At 38.3% G+C, this 10,975-nt stretch overlaps 1 pseudogene; it reads right to left on the bottom strand.

Annotated features, from left to right (window-relative positions):
* Nucleotides 1–3,477: 3,477 nt before the first annotated feature.
* LOC147565537 (laccase-17-like) lies at nucleotides 3,478–7,390 on the bottom strand (annotated as a pseudogene).
* Nucleotides 7,391–10,975: the final 3,585 nt, after the last annotated feature.

Below are 10,975 nucleotides of genomic sequence, written 5' to 3'. Positions count from 1 at the left end.
CATCAGACTGGATTTTTATCTTCTGGACGATCAACTAGATCCCAAGTGTCATTCTTTTGTAAGGATTTCATCTCCTCATTCATAACTGCTTTCCATTTTGAATCAAATAAGGCTTTTTGCACATTGTTAGGAATATATACAGTAGATAATTGATTTACAAATGACTTATTTGATTTTGACAACCGATGATCTGACACATACTGACTCATAGGATATTTGACTCTATTAGACAGCTCAGATTCATTTGTCGGTTTAGGAATACCTCTGGTTTGACGTGACGGTAATATTTTCCTTGGTGGTTCAGAAGGTGCTTCAAGAACATCCTCAACAACTAATTGGTTTGGTGTAGTACTAACCCTTGGTTCAACGACTTCAATTGGAGGTGAATCCACAATTTGTTCAACGATTTCATTAACACTTTCTTCCATTACCGTTTCATGTGTTGGTAATTCTGGAATTTCAATTTCAGCTCTAATTATTTCTTCAGGAATCAAATTTACTTCAATATTAGATCTAATTTTGTTCTCTTTTACATGATTATCCGTTTTTTCATAATCAAGAGTCAGAACTTCCTGCTTAGTTTTCTCCCCTTGAAGTTCAGACTCAGGTGAAAAATACTTAGAATCTTTATGAAAGATAACATCCAATGTAACAAACATTCGTTTAGTTGGAGGATGATAACATCTGTACCCTTTCTGATTTGCACCGTACCCTACAAATACACATCTTAATGCCCTTGGAGTTTATTTTGTAATTAGAGTTTAGGGTTTCCTGGTTTCTCCTAACTAAAAACTGGATAATATCTATCTATTATTTCTATTACATAGTTACAAGAGATATCCTGATATAAGAAAATTACATCTTTCACGCAGTGGCGGACCCAGAAAATTTCTTTCGTGGGGTCACTTTTAGTTATACATAGTTATTAAATTGTTCAAAAATTTTGATATGACGTTCAAGCGAGTGGTTTTTGTATCTTATACCGATACTCTCAACCAACTCGACTACTTCTAATTTGTGAGTTGCATTGACTATAACTCAATAAAAATAATTCAGTTGTATATACTGAATAATATAAAAAATAATATGTGTAAATTTTGTTTCAAAAGAATGAAAATAAAAAATAATTAATCCTTCATGTCTTGAAAAATGATAACCACATTTTACATTCTTAAAGAAGCTAAGAAATTAGAAGGATGCATAAGTTTTTTTAAAAAAAAAAATAGGCGAAAATATTATATATAAGAAAATTAAACAAACAAGACATAATAGTATGGAGACAAATAACTCAGACAAAGTTAACGGGAAACATCAAATTTACAAAGAGAAAAAGGCCTAAATAGAAACTGATTTAAAAAAAAGGGTCAAAAGGAAGAATACAAGGGTCAAAAGACAATTAAACAAAAACCAGGGGCACAAACACTTGTACTCCAAGTAAAAACTCAAGGAAGGGAAATAGTATCCGTATGTGATTATGTCCCCACCCTGTCCATCACGCCAATAGTGGCTTATCTGATAGAAACTATGTAAGAAAAGCCCAAGATTTGGGCCCAAATACGAAAAAAAACCCACTCGGGAATAATAATGTAAAAAAAACCCAATTTTTAAACTGTTGGCAACACTTTTGAAACTATTACAACACTTTTGAAACTGTGACAACATATATAATTATGTGTGAACAAAAACAAATTTGTTCATACATTTACAAATTGTTGAGAGCAAATACAAAATTGTTGAGAGCAAATTATGTTTTGTTCAGAAATTTTCATAAATGTTTTGTAATTTCAAATTTTGGGTTTTTTTTGCATTATTATTCCGGGTTGGGCTTCATTTGCTATTTTGACCCGAATTTTGGGCCTTATAATTTTCCTCCCTATCTGATAAGTAGTATTACAAACTGTTATAACTAGTGGTGACATCTATTTCAAATACTAATTAGCTTCGGACCTATGTGGGTCCGCCCCTGATTCCACGTCTTCTAATATCTTGGATTAGTCTTGATCGTCGGATCTTCGCCTTCTCGATCCATCTCATGTATCACGTATCTCAACACTAGTTGACAATGCATGAACCATACCCTTGGATCATCAGCAGAGTAGTGAATGATAACCCACCCTTCGACTGACATGCCGACTTTGTTTCTCTCAACCAGATCGACAAGATTGAATTTTGAAGTGTCATTGTTAGGATCCTAGTTGCCCAAACCTTGGCCTACTACAGTAAGTTGAAACCATATAGATGAAGAGGATGGCTTTCAGCCACAAGGATGCTAGTATCTTGCCTTACTAATTGCACCCTAGTACCTTAGTGTTGACCAATCCCACTTTTCACCATAGTAATTGTACTGTTATAAGATGGAGTGCCTGTGAAAGTAAACCGAAAAATAGGTTTGTTTTTTTTTTGTTAAAAGCAAAAAAAAAAAAAAAAAAAAAAAAAAAAAAATAGAAAAAAAAAAAAAAAAGAAATAGAAAAAAAATAGGTTTGTTGAAAAACAGAAGTGTGATTGCTAGGGGACTCTATTGATAAAAGCAATCAATTTGTTGATATTGGGCCCTTGGCAGCATTGGTTTGTTTGGCATGGGTTCAAGGCCAAGCCCACAGTGAAAGAAGAAATGGCTGTCAACTATTTTTGTTATATTAGCTCGGAATTTCTTGTTTCCTAAGCTAAGAAGTTTCTTAGTTAATTTTGTAGCTAAGCTGGTGTCGTTAAAGGGTGGAACAAGGAAAAGTGAGGGTTTCTTGACAGAGACAATGGAAGACAAGTTGTTGGGCTTCATATACTCTAGGATTCCAGCAGTGCAGGAATTGTCAAAGGAGGCTGGGCCAGTAGCGTGAGGCCTAGCGGACATGAGAAATGGCATCGGTAAAATGGTGATCCGTTATGAGAAGAGCGTTAGTTGTTTGTCAGGGGTGTTGAGAGCATAACGGTCTCGAAAGGCTTCACATAGACGATTGCAACAATATGACTGGCAGTGCTGGAGAGTTCATTATCGAGGGCAATGTTGATCAAGCTAAGGAACCATTGTAGACTTGTTAAATTTGATTTAAAGTCTAATACACAAGAATCATTTATAGGTCAGAACAAAGTATAGACCTAAAACTCTTATAAACAAATAACCGTTGACATCTCTGAATTCATCCTCAAAGCGTTCAAACAAAAAAATAAAATAAAAATTTTATACTTTATTTCAATGTTATTATTATAATTATTCCAAACATCCCTCTCAAACATATTACAAAAAAAAAAAAAATAGAACTCCAAATTAGCTCCATTCCCTCTCTTCTCAAGTGGTCTCTAAGTAAAAGGAAAAATGCAAAAATCATCAAATAATGAAAATACCTTCTTTGCTACAGTATCTGCCTCTCTCAAAAGAACAAACATTGTACCAAAATGAAGATAAAAGCCGAACAATTCAATTTAAGATCCGTAAACAAAATCCACCCCGAGAAAAGAAAAAAAAATGGTAGAAGTCAAGGTCAGCACTTGGGAAGATCGGACGGTGGAGGAAGCAACTTCTGATTCGGTAGGTCCCCATACAAGGCTAACCATGCCATTTTCAAACCCCAACTAAGATGGGCTTCAATATGGCAATGCATGAACCATACACCTGAAATATCAATAGCAAGAAGTTATAATTCAATTATTACAACCCTAAATCCTAAACCCTAAATAATCGATTGAGAGATAAAAATCAACCTAAGATGGGCTTCAATATGGCAATGCATGAACCATACACCTGAAATATCAATAGCAAGAAGTTATAATTCAATTATTACAACCCTAAATCCTAAACCCTAAATAATCGATTGAGAGATAAAAATCAACCTGGGTTATCAGCGACGAAGCGAATGGCCACCCAACATCCAACTGGAACTCCGACCGTATTCCTCTCTACAGGGTCGATAAGATTAAAGTTTTTCGGGTCTGTATTCGGGTCATAATTCCCAAATCCTTGACCCACGACAAAGAAGTTATAACCATGAAGATGAAGCGGGTGGCTTTCGGCTCCTAGAATGCTAGTGTCCTGCATTATAAGTTCAACACTGGTGTTGAAAGGTAGCACAACCAAATGAGTAGCATTTCTAATCAAATTTGTATTATTGAGTGGAGTTCCGGTGCAGTTGAATGGGTGGAGTGGGTAATTCGGGAAATTGGGGCTATAAACACCGTGAGATCGCCCAAAGAAATGGGATTGGAGCAGAGCAGTGGTAGAAATCGCGAAGGACACATTGTTCACTGATGCTGCAAACATTGACCCATTTGGACCTTGACAAGTATGATTACGCGGGCATGGGTTTGTGCCAAGGTCCACCGTGAAAAAGAAGCGTTTGGCGACTTGGTTTGTCACGTTGGCTTGGTATTGTTGGTTTGCTAGGCTAGGGAACCTCTTGGTGAAATTAGTGGCAGTAGCTGGGTCGTTCAGAGCGGGAAGAGTTGGGCAAATAAGTCGAAGCTTTGGCTTGTTAGGGCCGGATTTGGACACAATGTGGTGATATTCGAGGATACCAATGGTGGTGGAATTGTCGAAGGTGCCTTGGCCAGTGACATAAGGCCTTGCAGCCATGGCAAATGAGGCATGTGGGACTAAATTTCTCGTTTTGAGAAGAACGTCGGTGGTTTGTCCTGCTGTGATGAGTAGGGTGTTCGCTTGAAAAGGTTTAACATAGACGGTGTCGGCCTCAACAACAGTGAGGGTGTGGTTGGCGATGCTGAAGAAGAGTTCATCATTAAGTGCAGCGTTGATTAAGCGTAAAAGGTATGTCTTCCCCGGTTTAACATTCAACTTGAAAGTATCTGCAAAATTCCCAACGACACTAATAAGTTAACCACGATAGAAAAATTGAACCAGTTCAAGAGTCTATACCGAAATGGTTATGTAAACTGTATTGGTAATCCTCTGGTATCAAGATCTTGGGTTCTACTAGTAGTTAAAGGGCTTAAACTTAGCAGTTTACCTTTGGATGAGCAATTGTATAGAAGCCCAGGAAGCCCATTAATGGTACAAGCATCAGAAACATTTGGGCCTCCTCCTGTCTGAAGAGCCTGATTGATGATAGCCTCAGTATCTGCATTAAACCATTCTCCTAGAAATGCAACTCAAACGTAAATATTAGTTAAAACTCTGAAATCTATCGATTTAGATAATCGTTAGATACTCACCGAGAATGATAGGGACTTCCTTATAAGGCTTGGCGAACGGGTAGGGGACGTTTTGCTAGGGATGGATAATTATAGGCCCATAAAGAGTAGCTCTTAGCCATGAAATATGGGCATGCCAAAACTATGTACCTCTTTGGCCAGTAATGGTGAAGTTATAAACATAACTCTGGCCAGTCTGAATAGGACATTGAGTTACATATGCAGGCCCGTCGGCCCATCCATTTCTAAGCTGTCGAATTCCATGCCTATTCAATTTTCGTTTTTCATCAATTCACCATTCAAAAATCACATACCAAAAAGGAAAACATTATATAGTAAATGAGTCTAGAATTGACATAATGTTTTGAATTACCAATGGATGGTGATATTGTTTGAGACATGGTTGATCACCTTAACAACCACTCTATCTCCTTCTCTTGCAACAATGGGAGGCCCGGGAAACTGTCCGTTTACCGTCACTATACTCTTCGTCTGGCATAATCGTGTCACATTTTGCAACTTAATCTGTAATGATACATATACATATATGTTTCAAAACTAAATATGCATATATTTAGTTTTGAAACACTGAGGTTGTGGTAAAAAAGTACATACATTAAAGGTATAATGCCTAGTTTTGCTGCTCAAGTCACTACCATTTGCCGCTGTGGTATATGGTACTATATGCTAATAGTAAAACTCCCATAGATGAAGTTGATACAGATGGAAGAGGATTGCCCATTTCTCTACTCTCTCTTGCTCTAGGATGAAGGTAGTGGATTGAAACATGAAGACCAGAGGAATTGTTTATAATGAGAGGAGTAATAGTATATGGATTATTAGGTGATGAGATTATCTCAAACAAGGTTAAGCAAAGTACATACAAAATGAAATATTTGATCCCCACCAGTGGTTGATCCATCTACCGTAACAATTTTATCTTTCTTTGAGTATTACCAATGTCAACAATTTCAAGTTTTTGTTTGACCCTTATTCCACTTTCATCTCTGTCAGCCCAAAACAAAAACTTGGAGATGGATTTTCCCGACCCGATTACCAGCCCTATGCTCACTCACTCATATCCACAACTATTATGCCAGCTGGCTGGGTGGCTGGATCCCCCAGTCGGTTAAGCATTAGGTTTTTAGGGGTAGTTATTAGATACCTATCACATGTATATTTTGTATGTATCCTAGTTTGTATAGCTTTAGGATTTCTTCTTTGTGTATGAAGTGATGTTTAATGTAATACAAGAAATATTTACCAAGAGCTTTCCCTCTCTCTATACCATCTCGGCCATATCTCTCTCTCGGCTATATTTCTCTCCCTCACGATATCACTCGTGAGTTGTGATCTTCACATGGTATAAGAGCAAGGTTTCAATTATTCTTGGTTTTTTTTTCTAATGGCTTCTTCTTTCGACCATTCTTCTGAAACTATTCTCGTTCAGTCTACTAGTTCCACTCCAGTTTTGATGTTCATCACTCAGATTCTCCGACGACTATTTTAATTACCCCACTCTTAAGCGGAGATAACTATGCCTCCTGCTATCGTGGGATGAAGATGGCTCTACGAGCTAAAGGTAAATTTGGGTTTGTTGACGGTACAATCCCAAAACCATCATCTACTTCTGACCTACATGCTTGGGGTCGTTGTAACGATTTAGTAGCCAGTTGGCTAGTAAATTCTGTCACTCCGGACATCCGTGAGTCCATTCTTTATCATCAAACTGCACGTGGTATATGGCGAAATCTCTATGAACGATTTCATCAAACTAACGCACCTAAAATCTTTCAATTGAAGCGATACATCTTTGAAACAAGAGGGTCTCGATGTTTCAACTTATTTTACTAAGTTCAAGTCACTTCAAGACGAACTACAATTCCTGTTGGTGCTTGATCCCTGTCAAGGTAAGTCTCTTCTCGATCGAACAAATCAAGATTGCGCCATGGAGTTCCTCCAAGGACTCCATGATCGATTCTCGGCTATTCGTAATCAAATCCTTCTAATGGATCCGTTTCCGTCTTTGTTAAAAATTCATAGTCTTGTGAACCAAGAGGAAATTCAACGGAATATCATCCTCGATGCTACTCAAAATACCAAGGGGCTGCCCTTGCGGTTTCCCGATTTGATTCCTCTCAGTCCGATCGCATGGACCGAACCGACAAGCAACAGACTAAACGTCAGAGGCCTTACTGTGACCACTGTCGGGTTCACGGCCATCACCAATCCACTTGCTATAAGCTGCATGGTTACCCGCCGAAGAGTCGGCCTAACCCCCTTGCTGCTTTGGTATCCAACCCGAGCGGCCAAGGGGTGTCGTAAGCTACTTCTATGACCCAGGAGCCTGGACTAGCAGCGCAACATCATAGGAGAATAGCCTAGCGTAAACGCGACAGTTGTTGTAGGCACCTCCACCGATCCAACAACCTGCTTGGCAGGTACGTTTCTTTCTTCTTCACCTTGGGTGGTTGATTCCGGGTCAGCTAAGTTTTTTTCTCTTTCCCCTTTTACTAATTATGTCCCGGCACATTCAAACTACTTTGTTCATCTCCCGGATGGGTCTCGTTGCCGAGTCTTTCATATTGGTTTGGTCTCCTTTAATGATGATTTAATCTTAATGGATGTTCACCACATTCCCGTATTCAAGTTCAACTTGATTTCTGTCTCCCAAAATACCAAATCGCTTTACCTGTGATGTTAATTTTAAGAAATCCTCGTGTGTCTTTCAGGACCCCACGACGACTCGGACGATTGGAATTGGTGATCAGCTTGATGGTTTATACTTTCTATGCACGAAGCCTAGGATTTTTTCTCTTTCAGTTTCTAATCATTTTAGCAATTTTAATGTTTGTCATTGGCGTTTTGGCCATTCCTTTTTGGGTCGTTTCAAGTTTATTTTGGACAAATTTCCTTGTATTCAATCGAATTTATTAAATAATAAATCTCCGTGTTTTATTTGTCCATTATATAAACAACCGCGTTTACCTTTTATAAGAAGTACTTCTCGCGCATCTCGACCTTTTGAATTAATCCATGCCGATTTATGAGGTCCCTTTTCGACACCTTCTAACTCTGGTAGTCTTAATCCTAGTTGATGATTTTTTCCGTTGCACTTGGGTATTTCTCATGCACTCTAAATCTAATACTAAGAGAGTTCTCTCCAATTTTTATAATTATATCAAGACACAACTACATCACAAGATCTCTTCCATTCATTCTGGAACAGGAGGTGTTCTTTTCCCTTCACTTCAAACTTTTCGTTACGATAATGGTTCAGAATTCATGTGTAATGACCTTCAATATTGGTTCCAAGATTACGAAATCCTTCATCAATGAAGTTGTACTTACACCCCCCCAACAAAATGGGGTGGTAGAAATAAAACATCGTCACATATTGGATGTAGCACGTGCTCTTTGTCTTCAAGCTAATCTCCCTCTCTCCTTTTGGGAAGAGTGTGTTCTCACGACAGCGTATTTAATTAATAAACTCCCTACTCCTCTTTAGCTGGAAAATCTCCTCATGAAGCTCTTCTTGGATATCCTCCTAGCATTGACCATCTTAGGGTTTTTGGTTATCAATGTTTTGCTCATAATGATAACATTAAGACCAAATTAAATTCGCGTACCTTTCCAGGTAGGGGTGGAAATTTTGCCCATGAGCCCGAGCCCGTCCACGGGCACCCGAGCCCAACGAGGACCATGAACGCCCACGCCCGTCTCGGACACAACCCACCCCTCCCACCAAGTTTTGGTGGGCGGGCATGGGTTAAAACCTCTACCGGCGCACCCGCCCACGCCCACGCTCACGCTCGCACCCACTTATCGTCACCCAATGATAACCAGCCAAATTACATCAAATTTTTGGGTTGATTAAGCCCAACGGTCCATGTTGCTATGCCTAGTTGAGATGGTAACCAATATGTTTAAGGGCAATCGCACGAACCCAATGCATTGCTTTGCAATGACCTAAGAGAGTTCCTAGTAGGTAACTGAAGTAGTTTTCAAGGAGTGGGATAAGTACATATTATATCTAATGAAAATTCTTCATTAGTTTTCAATGTGAGAATAAATTCCTAAAGGGAACAACACAAATAACGTCTAGTTTTAATCCCACATTGTCTCTTTGGAATTAGGAAATGTGTTTGGAGACTTTATAGAAGGAGAGGAAGAAGTGAGTTTTTCAAGCCATGAGCTTACCCGCTACCCGCCCGCATACCCGAATTACCCGAGCTTTTTAATGGGCTTGGCGGGTAATGGGTAAGGCGAATTTCAAAATTGCCCGTCCGATTAACCATCTTACCCTAATAGCCATTGAAGTTTGGTGCCCGACCAGCCCGGCCCGATGCTTCAAGTGCCCATAGACGCTCATACCCCCCCAATTCCCACCCCTAATTCCAGGTATTTTTGTTGGTTATCCGCATGGTCAGAAGGGCTATCGTATCTTCAACCCTTATTGTAACATTCCATGTTTTCGGTTAAACAAATAAAAGGCAACGGTTAGAAGAGGGACTATTTGGCATTTAAAAAAAGTCAAATTAAGGATTAAATAGTAACTAATAGAAATTGAACTAATTGGGTACAAATATTGGTGGGACTTATTCATGAAGTGTATATAAATTGAAGGACTTAAAATAAATTAAATCTATGGTCCCCACTTTACATGCATGGTGACGCGTTTTGGAGAAAATAACTTTTTTGGAGAAAATAACTTTTTTGAAGTGTGGGCCCCACTTTACAACTCAAATCCCTTTGGTTCTTTTCAAATGTCATTTGCAAACAAAGAAGCGGAGAGAGTGAGGCAGAGAATTGAGAAATCATTTAGTTTTAAGGCTTATAAAAGTTATGAATTTCTTCGGCTGATGTCTTCGCGATGGGTGGTCGGAATTCAACGAAACTTGTTTCAGGTAATCCCATTCGACTTGGTCTACATATCTATCCGTTCAGAATTTTCAATTTCGTCTAAATTTAATGGTTTTAGTGATGGTTATATCGATAACTGTATAGTTATACTAATTTCATTTGGGATCAAAATTTAGTGCTATTTAGACGATTATTATTCAATTTCTTCGAATGATTTGTGTTCAGAAACATGTTTAGGAGATTGTAGACTATTTCAGGGTGTCCAAGTATAGACGGGGTGCTGTTGAATTATTTTAGTGCTTGAATTTCATATTTGTACTAGTTTTAGAATGAATTGGAATATAAAGAATTACTCGAATTTTTGTCATATTTCATATGAACGGACAATTCCAGTCATAGATTTATCCTATGGGGTTAATTATATGATTTGTCAGTCTACGAAGACTCTAAAATGTAAAATAGAGTTTATGGAAGTTGGTTAGTTGGTTTGTATGCATTTCAAGTATTTAATGGACTTGGGGTACGAAGTTAGAGATCACTTCGGTTATTCGAAGTCTTCCAACTGCGGATTGTTTTTATGTTTTAAGTTTTCGTTGTTTTCTTTTATTTATTGTTTTTGTCGTGCAAGGTTCTTCGTTTAGAACCTAATGTTTCTATTCAGTTTTGGTTATTCTTCCTTATACCAGAGTATGCGAATGAGGAGGAATTAGGTCGTCTGTTAGGCAGGAGGTCTTTGGTGATGCAAGGACTGAGGTAGGGGTTCTGAATCCTTTATCCAGCATGATTTTATAGATAATGAAATTATATATGCGCCATTATAACTAGAATTTAGGTAGCATGAAACTCGATTTATGTTATGAGACTGATATATGGTTGAATGGTTTTACTGCAGTACGAGAAATGCTTTCGAACTGTTTTTACTGTGATTGCGAATTACTTGGGATTTTGTTGTATCTACTCGGCTGCGGAGTA

The sequence above is a fragment of the Eschscholzia californica genome, unplaced genomic scaffold (assembly GCF_041429995.1).
Source record: "Eschscholzia californica isolate CP2 unplaced genomic scaffold, dmEscCali1.0.p SCAF_1, whole genome shotgun sequence".
In the NCBI taxonomy this organism is placed as follows: domain Eukaryota; kingdom Viridiplantae; phylum Streptophyta; class Magnoliopsida; order Ranunculales; family Papaveraceae; genus Eschscholzia; species Eschscholzia californica.
This window is presented reverse-complemented; position numbering and strand designations above follow the sequence as displayed.